The sequence below is a fragment of the Eucyclogobius newberryi genome, unplaced genomic scaffold (genome assembly GCF_026437365.1).
Source record: "Eucyclogobius newberryi isolate DKJ021-1_F unplaced genomic scaffold, fEucNew1.0.hap1 SCAF_17, whole genome shotgun sequence".
In the NCBI taxonomy this organism is placed as follows: Eukaryota; Metazoa; Chordata; class Actinopteri; order Gobiiformes; family Gobiidae; genus Eucyclogobius; species Eucyclogobius newberryi.
Genome location: NW_027315801.1, coordinates 29,966,858 through 29,983,064, shown reverse-complemented (window position 1 = coordinate 29,983,064; position 16,207 = coordinate 29,966,858). Strand labels below are relative to the sequence as shown.

General features: G+C 40.3%; 1 protein-coding gene across 1 annotated transcript in view; it reads right to left on the bottom strand.

The window, feature by feature from the left end:
- The window catches only part of LOC140363371 (chemokine-like protein TAFA-2), a 112,429-nt gene extending 96,700 nt beyond the window's left edge, over positions 1–15,729 (bottom strand). The window contains exon 1 of the mRNA XM_072449889.1: positions 15,612–15,729. The gene's annotated coding sequence lies outside the window, so the exon portion shown is untranslated. The remainder of the gene's footprint in view (positions 1–15,611) is intronic.
- Positions 15,730–16,207: the final 478 nt, after the last annotated feature.

Below are 16,207 nucleotides of genomic sequence, written 5' to 3'. Positions count from 1 at the left end.
AATACATAATATTTCCATCTGAAGTTATGTATAAAGTAGTTAGCCTGAATTGCAACATTAAAAAAGTGGTAAATGCTATATTCTCATAGCCCCAAAACCTTCAATGGCTAAGAATAATTTAATGGTGCTAAAGATCGAGACCATAACTTACATATATTACTTGATTTGAACACTCCAAATGTTGAATGGTGAAAATGATTTCATTCAATATTTCAAAGGTCGACAAAGATTCAGTCAATTTAACATTACAACTATGGTAAATTCCCACAACCCCCATCTTGAAAACGAACTGTGAATGTTCTCTAATTGTATCCAAGCATAAAAGAACAGAGGTCACAGGGTTGCGTATTGCAATCAGTAAATGGATTTTGTTCAACTCCAAATGTGCTCAAAATGCTAACCCTTTCATTCCTATTATTGCTGCCTGTTGTGGGGTCAACAGGCTAATCTCAGCCCTAAAGCAAAACATGAATAACACTGTATTTGAAGCTCAAGGAATCAAACTTTTGCTTTTTTTCTTTGCAAATCGACTCAAAGTTTGATTAGATTAACATCTACTTAGCATCACATTTAAAGCTGAATAGATGTTAATCTAGCATCTATTTAGAAAGTATTAAGTATTATGAAAGTAAGAAATACAAATAAACAAAATTAAATTAATGTGATTTATACATTTTGGTTTAAAGGTTCCATTTTATTCTTGCATGCAATCAGTGATATACAATTTAAAACTACCGTGTGCCATTACTATATTTAAAATGGTCAAAAAGATCCAAAGAAGCCCATTTTCCCCTCACTTCTGCTTCCGAAACTTTGCTGAAGCCTCTACAAGCCACTGAGCAGTACTGCATGGGAAGCTTGGTTCTTCTTCCCCGCCCGTTTTCATTCTGTAGCTGTGCTCATGTGGACAGCAGTTTCTTCAAATCACAAATGCATTAACGCATGCTCGAAGGCAGGTGATTTTGAATCAAGATTGAATAACTTAAATAGGTTTAATCAATTCATATTTTATTTCTTAGAGCTATCGCACATTATATTATGAAAAGAGATCTCTATGACTCAACACTATTAGTGAGCCCAATGAAAGGTTTTGATTCGCACAGCTCTCATCCGACTCCAGAAATCAAAACACAGACTGAAGCAGACGAAGGGCATGAGACACCAAAGACGCCGAGAGGCACCTCGTCATGAAGACAGAGAGCCAGTGGTGGTTTGTAGGTGGGGGGACGTTGGAAAGCTTTTGTTCTCTCAATACGCCAGCTAAGTGAGGCAGCACTTGGCAGCCGGTTCAAAGCAACAAACTCTGAATCAATCTTTTATGGCTTGTCCAAACAGACTGCTCCAGAGGCATACACAGGAATACAAGCATCCAAGTACTACAGTACAATCACGTATAAAGCGCTAGACAATCCCAGCACTTTGTTGCATGGCTGTGTTGTGTCTCTTCAATAGCTCTTTGTGCTTGTTAAAGGCTTGAAACTGGAGCAGGTCTGGCATGATCCCTAAAGTGTGTGGATGGCCAATGTGTTTCTTTAATGAGCTCAGTTTACACACTCCGTTAATTGGCTGGCACAGAGAAGTTCGGTCCTCTCTTTCTCCCCTCTCTCTCCCGCTAACGCACACATCTCCATTTCAGCATGCTTATTTATTCATGTATTAGTTAGTTTGTTCCACTAGGTTCACTCGCGGGCTGACCGTAGTAATTGCCACTATATTCTCTGCATTGATTTTCACTCCAAGTGCAGCAACACCAAGGGCCCACGCACATACAAAAAGTCACAGCTGAAAAAGCCCACCTTTTAAATGCCCGTGCAAAGGCAAAGTCACGGAAAATTCTGTTGTGTTGTGTCATTAAAAGTTATCTTCTAAAGGCATAATGTTGTGTTCAATTGTGGGGTTTAGGAAAATAAGACTTGTGGGACGTGTTAATGTGGGCCACTTTTGGTTGTACTTAAGTCTTACATTCTGCAAGTTTAAGATGATATTTAGATGTTTTTACGAAAATTGGGCAGGTATAACACTGTTAAAATGTCGATATGTGTAATACAGTGAATTAACAGGCCACACTAACTTAAATGACACAAATCAATAACTGCAGAGTTTGTATTTAGATCTTGATCAGTGTTGGTATCAGTTTAATTCATCAGATAAATGGAAAATGTATGTAAAATATCTCACAAAACTGCAGAAATATCAAATTATATAATCTTCGAATGTCAACAACTAACTTTTTTCCTTTACAATTTTAATCAGCTCTTTTTCATATATCAAATGATAAAACTGATATTCAAATGTTCAATAAATATCAATATTTTTTACAATATAATCCATTTCAATACATTAACCACCACTAACATCCATGCAAAAATCCAATTACCAATGTTGTAAATGTTTGCATGTTATTTTACAAAACAGTAAAATGTAATTTCTCTGTAAAAATCACATCTGCTGTGTTTGCTGCTCAGAGCTTGTTTTTGGTGAGCAATCAGAGCAACGGGAAAAGATTTGTATTTCATCATCCAGAATCCGTGTGCGCGGGCATGCTTCCTGCTGACACGCCGCTGCCGCCGCTGCCGCTGTAGTCCAATGTGATGAAGCCACGCTAAACGTGATTACAGACAGGAATGTGGGTACATGTGTGTGGTTATGTGGGCCAGCAGGACATGAGCTCTGCTGGGAGAGATAAGACTCCAAATCTGTCCTCTCCTCTTCACTCAGAGCTCACAGGCCCAAACCTGCATCCTCCACTCACCTCCAACTCATAGCTTCTCCCAAAGTCCACGGTAACAGCAATAGCGGCTGCGGAAAGTGGAAGTGGGGTGAACAACAAATGCATTAGCAGCTCTGTCCATCGCGGGTTATCATATATTAATGCAGCCAGAATCCATGTTGAAGCTCAAATATGCAACGGCAGGAACACCCACGCTGACGGACAGGGAGACAGTGTTGAACCAGGCTCCATCAAATATTTAGACAGGATGCTTTAAAGTAGAGACTGAATTCGGTTTGGACACAGAAAGAGATTCGGAGTAGAAAGTATTGTGACGTGATTGTGTGTATCATTTGTTTATTTGGTCGGGAAAGTGTTAATGATCATAAGTGTTGTGATCATACATGATAAATATACTGTAAACACACCGGAGTATAGACATGGGCCAAGCTGCATCCGTTGTCCCGCATTCACTGTCACAAACGCACTCTCTTTCGTACAGCTGCATTATGTGGACACTGGAGACAAGCTGAGTGAGGTGTCTTGCTTAAGGACACAACAACAGCGCCACTCTGGCACCCGGCATTCCAGTGTTTTCACAGGCCCATCCCCGCTTCTGTATTTATTTATTCAGAATCTCTGGAAACGTGACAAATGATTCATCTTAGAGGTGAAGTGCATTTTAATTAATTAAATACATTTAAATAATTGCAATTGTGATTAGGTCATATTAGAATAATTGGATTCTGTTCACTTTTAAATGCGACCAGGAGAATTGACATAAAGACTGAAATATGAACTATGTTTTCCAGAACATGTTTGTACATTTTTAAACCACAGGGTTGGCAGTTTTAATGCAGTACAAGACAATATATTTGCTGTTTAAGGGGAACATTAGAGCAATCCAAAAATTGTAGCCTTTGCGATTTGCAAATTGTATCTTTTCACATTCAGATTTTGATTTGATCGCAATTAATCTGGCAGCCCTAATAAATATTAGTATGTTCTGCATCAAGGTCACTGTTTAGATCCTGTAGAATATAGTATATGGCAAAAGTACTACAGCACTTCAAAGGAGCATAATTTTATACATTTCATAAACTGTAGGGAAAAAATGGGTACGTAGTAAACTTTGGGTTAACAGAGCCTGTGCCTAAAACCAATTTAAGTTCTAGTTTAAATGAACTTCAATAACACAAATGCAGTTAATAAGATTCTGTACCATGTCCCAGTGGGTCCCTCCCTGCATTTATCCCTGAACAAGACTGTCTCAGCTCTGAATTCATGTCTGTTTTAGCTTCACAAATCCACAATTACATTGAGAACACATCACGGTTTCACCTTCCTATGTTCCCGTCTCAGGTCTCTGATTTTTATTTTCTCTTTTGGTAACTTGATTTTTTGTCGTGACCTGCTGTCCTTCTCACTCATTGTAGCCCTGAAAAAAACAACTCCATGTCAGATGGATTTTCTCTACAGCGTGGCCTCTACACCTCCAGAGGTGAGAGAGACACATCAGCGTCTCTGGGCTGAGGAGACCAGCTCTGAATGAATGTGTCCTCACTGCAACATGCTGCTGTTTGCTGCAGACCGGGGTCAAAGGGCAGCTAGAGCTCTGACTGTGTGGACACATGGAGGAAGACAATTATGAAGCAGAGTTTACATAAATGTGCCTTTGGAAACATTCAAAATTTCCACTCATTTGTGTAAAGTAACTAGATACTTTGTACTAACTAATCATACATCTGTAAATAAGCATTTACAAATATCTACAATATAAGTCTATTGTAACGCAAAAGCAAATTTAGCCACAAAACCATTTAATGTTGCCAAAATTGCTTCAGCACTATTCCTTACGGAATACCACACAAACAGATGACATGGGACAGGAATTCCCAAAGAGGGGTCCATGGGCCTTCAAGGGCCTCATTAGATCTGTCAGATTTCTGTGAGGATTGCGTGTTTAGATCAGAACTAACCCCAGCTCTGTCTGACACTAATACACCTGTGTGTGACTTACTGCAGTCTCACCTGTGTCTGAACACAAAACATCTATTCCCCTGTTCCTACTCCACTCCTGAGGACAAATCCTCTGGACGATAAATGGATTTGCTCCTCTTTTTTGTCAATGCCACCAAAGGACAGAATAATGAGGGGGATTTACCAATCTATTGTTGTATCATTCCTCTTATTGTCATGGCCTTTTCCTTTTGGAAATAAATTTGGACTGATTTTCAGTAATTAACATATTTATTTGTTTTAATAAGATGCCTTTCCTATAGGTCCTCTGCATTTATTACTAAGCAGCCTAAGCTGTAAATAAGACTGTTATTTTTAAAAACAAATTCTCTTTTTTTTTAATTATTATTATACGTCTGTGCCTAATCTGTTTCTGCACATAATCTGTGTTGCAACACTGACATTTCCCCACTGTGGGACAAATAAAGGTTATCTTATGCTATCTTATCTAATCATTTTGTGACAAGAATATATTTTGTATATATATATACCCACTTCAAAAATAGACTAACTTGCAACAGTAGATTATTGTGAGTATATTCTCACTCAGCCAAAGTAATCCAGCTCCAAGATGTCACAGGCCAGTGCCCATACATGCACCATCCCAAAGATCCCAAAGCCTAGATTAACGATGTGGGTTGTGACAGGAAGCCTTTAATGACAAAGAAATGTGACGTAAATACCAGTACAGTCCACTATGAAGGGAGTGATGAGGGCTTACACTATGAAGCATCTCATTTGCTGCGGCAACCACAGAAAAAAGATTAAAAAAGAAAGATGGAAAAGATCAAAGATAAAAAAAACATTCTTATTCAACTAGCTTTTGTCAAAACTCTTCACTTTTACAACATTTTTTTGGTTTCTTCTCACAAAAACACTACAATAAATTTTGCGCATATTGAGCAGGGATAATTGACAATCCCGCTGGTTGTGACCTGCTCGCCCACAGCTCCGTGCATAACAAATGAGTCTCCTCTTTGTGGCCACTTGCTCGCAGCTGCAACCCGGGAGAAGACACAAGGCCAACTCTGCCTCCATCAGCACGCGCCTGGCGGAATGATAATCACCTCAGATCCACTCCATTTGAAAGCAGTCTTTTGGTAATTCGTGGCTTTAAAATTAAAAGTTTTGTGGCTTTCAGGGCCACCTCCACCGAGCGAGAAGAATGTGGTTTATCTGCAGAAGCTTGAGACGTTCTTCTCCTTCACTAATTGTACAAAAACTGACTATGAAATGTTTTCTAAGAACTGACTTTTTATTGTTGGACACGTTTGATACGAATTCTTTGTGATAACAGTTTAGATTGCTTTTGTTCCCTTATTCCATTTGTTGATTTAATCTTGTTTTTGAAGGTTCTGACACATATCTTTGTCTGCTAAGCCTCCAGGGGCTCGCTGGAGTTCTAAGCAACAAGTCCCAGTAATGAACAACTGTGGGCTGCTGCTGCTGCCAGGAAAATAAAGGACGGTTGTTATCAGTTGGGCAGATGGATTTCAGCAGAAGCGACCTCAGCAGTACTGCAGTTACAGCAAGTGCGAGGTTGCTGTGCGGAACCATGTCAGGCTCGTAGTACTGTAAACTACTCTCTTCAAGTTCTGCATAAAAAACATTTACTTCAGCTCAATTCAAAATAAATCGTATGTCTTGCACAACACCAATAGGATTATTACCACTGAACAGATAAACAAAAACATCTTCTGATGCATTATTTATATGTTTGACTCCTTTACACTTCAGTGCTAGGATCTTAATAGCTTCAGAGTACATGTGTTTTGCTCTGACATGTAACCGAAACATTTAAAAAAAATGTGTCACATTACATTTAGGCTCTGTAGACCCCATGTACATCACGTGGTTCAACACTTTTGCTGGAGGCTTACCACTCACTAATAAGAGAGGCTGTTTAGGAGATGTTAAGGAACTTTTTAGCTTCAGTTGTTGCCATTTTGAAAAGCTGTGCCACCTTTAGACAAAGTCACATGAGGAACTTATTTTCTGAAAATTCATTCAAGAGACACATTGCCGTGTTTAAGTTGATATTGTAGCCTCCTTTTAGAGAAGCTCATTCATTTATAATGTAAGCCAGAATGTTATCAAATTATCACTAACACTTGTTTTGGTACAAAACAACCTGATACATCCCAAAATTATGGGGTAATTCTCCCCCAAGAAAATGTGTAGTAAATCCCAGCATTCTGGTGCTTTATGCTATATTTGGCTGATATTTAGTTACACCTGTTAATTATCACAATATCTTCCCTTCTTTAAAACAACTGAAAGAAGAAGATTATTCTGTTTTGTACAATTTTATTTTAAAGTTATTATCATTAGATGAGTCTTATTCTGTGAGGAATTCGTCTTATGACACTGTCTTTAATGCTCTGTCGCTCTCTGATCTTTTTCACAATACGACTCTTTTAGCAGCCACAATACTGACAGTCATTGATTTGGTAAGGGCCCAATGAAATGTTTGGCTGCTGTTTGTGATACTTGGATGACACAGGGCTGTAACGCGAGCCTGTTTCACTACGGCGCCACGGCTTTGGGCAGATCCAGGATAAAGTCATAACTACACGGCACAATCTGCACATGCGGTTCATAATAAGGACAGAAAGAAAGATGCGTCAGTGGAGCAGCAAACAGCAGCGCTCAAAACACGAGGCATGACACTCCTCTGCTGCAAAAGTATGCGTTGCCCGACTCCAAGCGTGCACACATGGAGGAACATACCCTAAAGCTGGAGTGGGCACAGAGGGGAGAGGCTGGTCGAACGCAGACAGTGTTACTGGCAGAAGCAGCTGTCAACAAACTCTACTCAGCTCAGTCTGCGGTTGGACTGATCGTAGCAGTTCTGATCAGTGAGCGCAGCTGGACATAATCTCTTTTTTTGACCATTTTGCTGCGTATGATAGGTTGTTTCTCAAATTGAGGTACATGTTCCACTTGAGCTCCTTCATGTGGTACTCTAAGTAACTAACAAAGTATTTTGTTTGTTTTATTTTAGTCTTAATTTGGCTAGTTTCTTACTGTTCGTAACTCGTTCATACATCAGAATTTTACTGTGAGGATTCTTTCACTTCTATGATGCCACATGGAGGTATAACAAGATGAAATGTGTTCACACGCCAGATCACGTAATCACACAAAAGCTCAGAAGGTTGGAGTAGCAATGGCTGAGGTAGTACCGAATTTCATGTCGATAGAAGTTTCAAAAGTTGTATTTACCCATATCATCTTGGCTTGGATTGTAAATGTTTTTCATATCTTAATTACCCACAACGCTGAGCTGAAATAACAATTTATGATTATTGTAAACATGTCATAAAAGACGAGCCTGCTGGATTTGTGCTTCCTTGCTTTAGAAGATTACTTCAGCACCACGGACAGCTCCTTCTTGAATATAGTCCCTCTTCTTTATATTGCGTTTAAGCTGCGTGTGTGCCCTGCTTCACCTCCACCGCACTGCATGCATCTGTCCTCTCTGTTGCCTCTCGATGTGCGGGGTAATAGCAGTGTCACAATATTAGTCATATTAGGAGCGGATTAGCGGGCGTCTCATAGGGATGTGGTCCCAGGGAAGAGGCTGCCAGTTTGTGCGTGTTTCTTATATCGATGTCACCCTGTCTCTTACACACAGGGAGCAGAGCCACCCGTGCCTCTTAATGCGATCTGTGGAGAACATGACACATAGGAGCCCCCGAACCTACTATCCCTGCCTACCGCATGCTGTTTTCATCCTGTCTATTGAAGTGCAGGTGTTGGGGAAAAAAAAATATCTCCGGGAAAAACAGCTTTTGGAGGTGACACCTGAGGATTAAGCCCAATACTGCGCAGAGATGGGGGTTTACTAGGGCCCGACCAATATGGATTTTGGGGGGCCGATACAAGGCTATAGGGAAGTTGGAGGTGCCGATAGCCAATATGAATTCTGATTGGGTTTATTAAGGTGACATTTACTTTCATTCTGCCTCTTAACAGTGAAAAGATGTTTGCACAACATTCTTTTTTTACTTAAACTACTGAAGTAAGCTTATGAGCCTAAAGTATAGCCTAATTAATGCATGCACTCCGCAGTAATTAATATGCATACATTCTGACCATTTTATAACTCATTTACATGTCAATGTCAGTCAACATCACCTTACAGTAACCACTGACAGAACAGAGGCAATGTTTACAATGTCGTGATAGGATTTCATGTGCTAAACGCTAACTAAAATGAACAAAAGAAACAAACCATCAAAATTGACACATTTACGCTCACCTCAGATCACAACTCTGCACAGATATGTTTTTTAAATCCAGCGCTGCCTCTGTCAGAGCCGTGAATGGTCAGAGCGCACACAAACAGGAGCGTCACTCTAGAGCTGCATTCAGCTGCACTACAATTCAAATTCAACTAGAAACAGTAAAAAAGAACGAATGAAACAAGATGTGCGATGCGTCGAGCTGGCCCAGTGAACTGCACAGCTGACACCGCGGCGTGAACAACACCAAAGTGGTTCAACTTTTTACAAATGTCTAATGTCATAAACACAACAGAAAGCATCAATAGTTTTTAGCCTATAATGTTTCTAGAGCCTCGATCTGATCTGCAGAAGAGCATTTGTTTTTGTTTGCTGTTGTTACACATTCGAATGGGGGGTATGAGGAACCACTGCTCAGGGCTCCCAAACGGCCCTGAGCTGATTTCACCCAGTGCAGCTAGCGTTCAGGATAGTGAGCAGTAGATTTCTTTCATTTGTGGCTATGCAATGCTGCCGAATCCTACCTGTGTCACCGTTTAAGAAAATTAAATAAATTGCAGGTCGAAGTGAGTAAAGAGCATTAGGTGTGTATCGGTGGTAAAACTGGGGTGCGGTGAAAGTGTCCCAATGAGGATTACTCAAGCATGCATGACTTTAATTACAACTTTGTGTGGGTAAACACGAAGAGGAAACAAACATAATAAGGTAAAAAAGTTCCTAAAAGTTGATTTTGCTTAATAGGGTTTCATTAAAATGGCCAAAAGAAATATAATAGTACAATGCCGCTTTCACAACGTACTTACTTTATGTTATAATTAGCAGAAGGGACTCCAGACAACAATCTTTGCCTAAACCTGGACTCCAATTTAAGGGGTTCAAGGCCGTTGAAAGGTCCACCTCTATTCATTCAAAAATTCAAAACTGAACTTTCATATGTTTTTCTGCAAGAAACTTGACCTGAAATCAACTTAACATTTGTGGCAATATTTGTTATTTTAGTGGTAGAATAATAAAAAAATAGTAAATGATATATGTAACTAATTATGGATAATAACTAGGTACTAATGTGTTTTACTCTGCTAATTATTTACTGTAACATTGTACATGTGGAAAAGGGTTTACAAGGATTATCCCTCTTGTTATAAATAAAGTAATTGCAATATTATCATTTATTGTGACATTTTTCTGTAGCAATATATCATGACAGGTAGAGCTTTGTTGAAAATGTTGCCATTAGCAAATACAAATGCCATTTACTGAACGTTTATGCATGATATCTGAATGTAGAACATTTGCAGCAGAATAAGTGAGCTTTATCTTAATCTCCCCATAACCACACGCACACACTCTTATTGTCTTGGGCCTATGTACATAATGCGTCACAGTGAATACATAATAGCACAATTAGATGTAATTACATGTGCTGTAGGCTTTGCTAACATAATTAGGCAGCCATAAAAGAGCTGCTGGTTACACTTATGAGAACATAATCAAAGTCTGAGAGATAAAAGGGTAAAAACACACAAACAATGGAAAATGGAGTAAGGAAATTCCTGAAGCACAACCAGGATACGGGACAAGAACTAAAACTGGGTTATTGCAGAAAAGTATTGAGAGCAAAAATGTGGGCGGAGCACTTCAACTGAAATATTAACTCCATAAGAGCACCTTTGGCAGATATATTATAACATAAAGGCTTAACAAAAACGAGTATTTTTTAAGTTCTTTAAGAGCCCCTGTGTTGTGCGCGCTCACCTTTATAGCTTCCGTTTTCCTCGGTTTAGGAAACACATTTTGTCAACCTCTAACTGCCAGCACAAGTTACTAAAGTATATTCATTCATTCATTTTCAACCGCTTTTCCCATTAGTGGGTGAATTTGAGCCTTAGAATATCATAGTCAAAATTGTATGATCTGAACATTTGAAATAGATGGCTTTCGTAGATTTTCTTAGAAATTTTGCACGTTTCATTTCATCTTTGCTGTGTGTTTCACCTAATTCAAGTGAGACAATAGGTGATAAATGTTTTATTAGTTTTTTGGTAAGTTTGCCCCATAGAAATAAAAGCTTTCACATGGAAACAACCGAATTGTTGAAAAAAATCTTCCCTTGAAGACGTTCTGTTATTTAGTTTAATCCACTTGCATCCATAGATTTAAATGGGACATTGTAACTTTAAAATTGTTTTCTCCAAATACATTTTCCTTCCATAGGAACCAGTGATGGGAAGATTAACCGATTTGCATTTATACATCGGCGTGCGCATGTGCGATACAATTCACCGATGCAATTCAAGTGATGAAATTACAGTGCATCTTACAGTGCAATATTGTTGTTCATTAAGATTCATCCAAACCTGACGCTGCTAATGCTATCGCTACCGCCCAGAGCAGTTGAAACACAGACTTAAACACTCACGAGGCTCTATACAGCTAAAAACATTATGGTAACACTTTATATTAGGGTACACATATTAACATCTAACTAGATGCTAATTAACATACTAGTAAGTGGTAAATTAGTAGCTTATTGTTGACAGACATAGTGTTTGTTTTGCCTCGTCGTTGTCTTCACTGAGCCATAAAAGTAAAAGATTATGTTCTGTTCACCTGTCGACGCCACAAAATACCAATTAGCCAAAGAAATGCACCTCCATCAAGTCATTGTCTATATAACGCAATGGTAAATAACAGCCTTTCATTCCAAAAGCAACGCAATGTAACAATCCATCTTTGACCCATAGATATACATTTTTCACGCAATTAAACCATTTAAGATGATCTTACAAAGATTCTAAAACAAGCACCGCCCCCATAAAACAGCCCAAATGTGACAGAGACACACAGGACCAGTGCTAATCACTGTTCACAAACAACCGTTCTGATTAGTCCATTACTGTTGTTGACAGGAAACGCTGCAGGAGCCTGGGAGCTTTGTGCTGTTGTATTGACAAACAGCACCGCTCAGCCTTAAGTCATGTGAACCACTTCTGATCGGAATAAAGTGAAGGTCTGCCAACAATAAAGCCACCTACACGTTCATTTATGCAACTGTAGGAAAGACTTGACATTCATACAACCAGAGGACTCTATTGATGACTTAAAACATTTTAGGTAGTAGTATTTTGGACTATTATTATGACTTTGAATGTAATACCGCAATGACATTTATTTTATAGTTCATGTGTTATTTTTTTGATGAATCCACAAAACCCAAAGATCTCGAATAGACACAAAAATGTAATAGTTCAGATTCATTTGACATGGGTTCTTCTATATCAATTAAACACATTTTTCCGCAGTGTTTTACTAAGCACATGGAGTACAGCTTTCATTTCCACAAGATTATACACAGTTTGCACCTTTACTTGCAGTGACAAGTCTAAACACAGTCTTAATATGACATAAACTGACTATGTGTTTGCCTGTTAGCCTCTATAGCCTTGAGTTTGGTATAGTGCAGGTCATTAACAGTGCAAATGAAGAGAAGCGAGTCGACAGGGCCCTGGAGTTACTGATGAGGTGTGATGGATGGATTTCCACTCAAAAACATGGCACCTCATCGCTCAGCTCGGACACAAACACACACTTCTCATTGTACCTTATGTGCTTGATCTTATTCTGTCTCTTATTAATCTTGTACTGCACAACCACTTAGTCTTTTTTTTTCAGAGGCGTTCATTAGACGTAGTATCGCAGTAACATGTGAAACGGCGTTAGCACACATTACAACTCATTATAGGAAGTGCAATGTGCCATGTTCACCTGCTTTTGCCACATTCGCTTCAGGGTAAATTGTTAATATACGTTTCAAGATGTATCACTGAGAAGCAAGCCAATTAAAGCTGAAATAAAAGGGAAGCTAAATGTAAAAAGGAAATCGCAATTGCTTTTAATTGCAACACTACAAATGTTACAACTCCTGTAAATTACGACTGCTAATCGTTTGTGCTTCCACCCATAATTAACCACACGCAGCCGGCAGCAACTTCATCTCTTTGATTGATCATTACTAATGTTGTATTGGACTGAAAGAAAAAAATAAAACCAAAATACATTGAAATTTGTGTTTTTGTGTCATGCTCACACAGGGAAAGGAAAGTGCAAACATTTGTTGAATGATGTATGTAAGTTTTACATCAAATGTTTAATTCACACTGTGACATCTAATTGCTGTGCAGATGGTAGTTTTGTAACCCCCGGCGTTCACATCTCACTGATAACATCATGGTATTTGACTGTAGGATTTATAGCTTGCAGTAATGTTGTGTATCTTTATAACAAACCCCTCTTGTCACAAAAGCACATTGGTATATTGTGCATTTCAAAAGTAATAATCAAAAAGAAAATTAAAAGGTCATTACTTTGGGATTAATGTTCTCCATCATTGAAAAGCAATTGTCATCAAGCAATTCAAATGACCACTACAATATTGTCTATGAAGCTTATCATAAACATTACAAGTGTTGTAATGTGCGAGGGCTTTCATCAGTGTGCTAACAGATACAGTTATTGTTAATCATGGCTAGATAACGTTTGTGAACATTTTTGCACAATCCCAGTAAACTAACTGGCGAGTAAATATGTTTTCAGCCTTACTCTATAAAAACCTAAAGATTGCTCCAGGTATTTTTCTTACACACCAGTTCTTGTGGCGCGCAGAAGCCGAGTAAACACTGGCTTGCCTTCCCCACCTATGTATGACCTATGTAGACTTGTGTAACAGAAGCAGTAATGGAGTTTGTTCAGGCTGTTCCTCTTGCATTCTACCAGGCCTGATGTCGTCGGCTGTCACCACCGCTGTCCCGTTTGGGGAAAGAAGCATCGTGTGCAGGTGTACGTGTATCTTAAGATGAAAACACATACACGGGAAAAAGGAGGCTAGCTAAAAAATATATATATATGTGCTTGGATGGAGAGGGATAAGAACACGGCTGCCAGCGAGGAATGAATTTACGGGGGACGATCTCCCAGAAACAATTTCTTTATCTGAGTTACACACATTCAGAGTGGCTCCTGCTCCCCCCCCCTGAGGCCCCGGCGCACCACGCACTCTGCTGCAAACCGCCAATGAAATCGCCAACACCTTTTATAGGACACCAGATTTTTATTTATTTTTATTTATCCCCAGCAGCTTTCCCTCGTTCTCCTTCACCGTGTGTGTCTGCGACTACACTTCTATACCTCATTTTTTTTTTCATTTTCATCTCGTACAGCTGCAGAGGGAGAAATGCAACACGGCCGATGCGTTTTATTCTATCTTTGTGTTTCCGGCTCACATTATCCATGGGCCAGAGTGGGAAGATGCGGAAGACAAAGCAAAAACAGAGAGCGTTATTAAGAAGATGGTCTATGGAAGCGATGCGATGAATGGATGTGAATTTGGAGCGGCTGATTTTAGGGGAAAGGGTTGCTAGTGCAGGCGTACAGGTTGCTAAGTGACTGTCTTAAGTGTTTTAATAAAGAACATGACTCTGGCTACAACCAAATGAACCTATAGTGCAGCAAGGATGACAAAACAAGTATAAACCCACAATAGTTTACAAAACACTCCATCACACTTAAAACTTGTGGCAGCCAAACAAAGATATGAAAGTTACATTTTCTGACTTTTCATCTCAAGCATCCCATTAAACGTGTCTTATTAGGGTTCCACAACTTGGTAATTTCATAATTCTCTGTCGCATGCATAATTAATGAAACAGTTTCCAACAGTTGGGCACACTTGCTGCTTAATGTGTCAAAGAATGTCGTTTTGAGCTGGAGCATAAACCTCCTCCAGATCAGCCCACTCCTCTCTGCCCCTCATCCTCTCAGTCATGCCCCAGCCTTTGCAGCTTCAGCACAGGAGCGTGACAGAACACAATCACTGCTATAATCCAACACCCTCCAACATCCAACCAGTAGACACTCCTTTAGCGATCTATAGTCACCAACAAGACCTTTGCAGCGGCACAAAAGCCATTATAGAGAGAGCTATTTCTGTTGTGCATACGTCCCAATAAGTTTCCACAAAGGCTGTTAATAATAAGCATGACAGATGAAGCCAAGTGCTGCCCACAAATGTGCACAGAGCATGTTCTCCTTGTTCATTAGTACATGTATTCAGCTCTCCCTGTACACTATATAGACCGCACAATCTGCTGCAACTATTTTAAATGTGATGACAATGACAAGTAGCTGTGCGTCACCGCGATGCGTGTAGAAAGAACTGTGCACAGGATCATTATCACATCCTGCTAGTGGGCTGATCGTGTGAAATCACAACGGGGAGAGAGTGCAGAGATCCCGGGACAAACAGCTTTGTGATTTTGACCGACAGTAGCGCACATAAGCCGCGTGTTGTTGTTTTTTTGTTTTTGTTTTTTGTGGAAGGGAGGAAAAACTGTGTGACATCTATGGCAACCGCGCTCATTCGTCTTTCCCCACTGAATGCAAGTGTTCAAAGTCAAACCACACGTACACATAGTTCGTTTGAGTTGTCAGGGGGAGACAAAATAATAAAAAAAACAACAACCTGTCAGCATAATGTAATCTCTTTGGTGCGTAATGAGATGTTAGGAGCGTCACTGCGCCTTCTTTGCATTGCACATCTGACACCGGGAGAGACCGGAGACGCCGCGGGGGGCACATACCTGTTGGTGCAGTGTGGTGTCGTTCAGCCCAGTCGGTGGAGCTCCCTCGTCATCGCCGCTAAGCTCTCCGGCGCGCAGCACTGCCTGGCATTCCCGTCTCCCAAAAACAAAAAATAAAAAATGTACAACGGCTCTTCTCTCTCGGTTTCCCCCCCCCCCCCCCCAACGCGCGCGCCGCCCGCACTCCGGTTTGTTCTACAGAAGCAGGGAAAAAGTTATTCCATCCCCATCCACCGCGGGTTGTCTTGGACCGCGTATGGATATGATGAACCCCGCGGTGAGATGGGAGCTCCGCGCGCGCGCCGGTTACTCCTAAAGCTCAAAGTTGCGCGTCTCTCCTCCTCCGCCACTCGAGCGCACGGAGCGGAAACTTAAGTTATTGACCCACGGCGAAAAGCGTAAAATATCCGGGGCCCAGACTGATGCGTTTTTAATGTTTGGGTTTCCTGTTTAAAGTGGAGTTCAAGTGGCGGGACCTGGAGGTGTGATGCGGACGGAGAGTCGGGCAGAGTGGAGCGCGCGCCGGTCTGTTCGCCTGATGCGGCTAAACGCGCGTCTCTGAGGTGGAGCAGCGCGCCCTGGCGGTAGGATCGGGA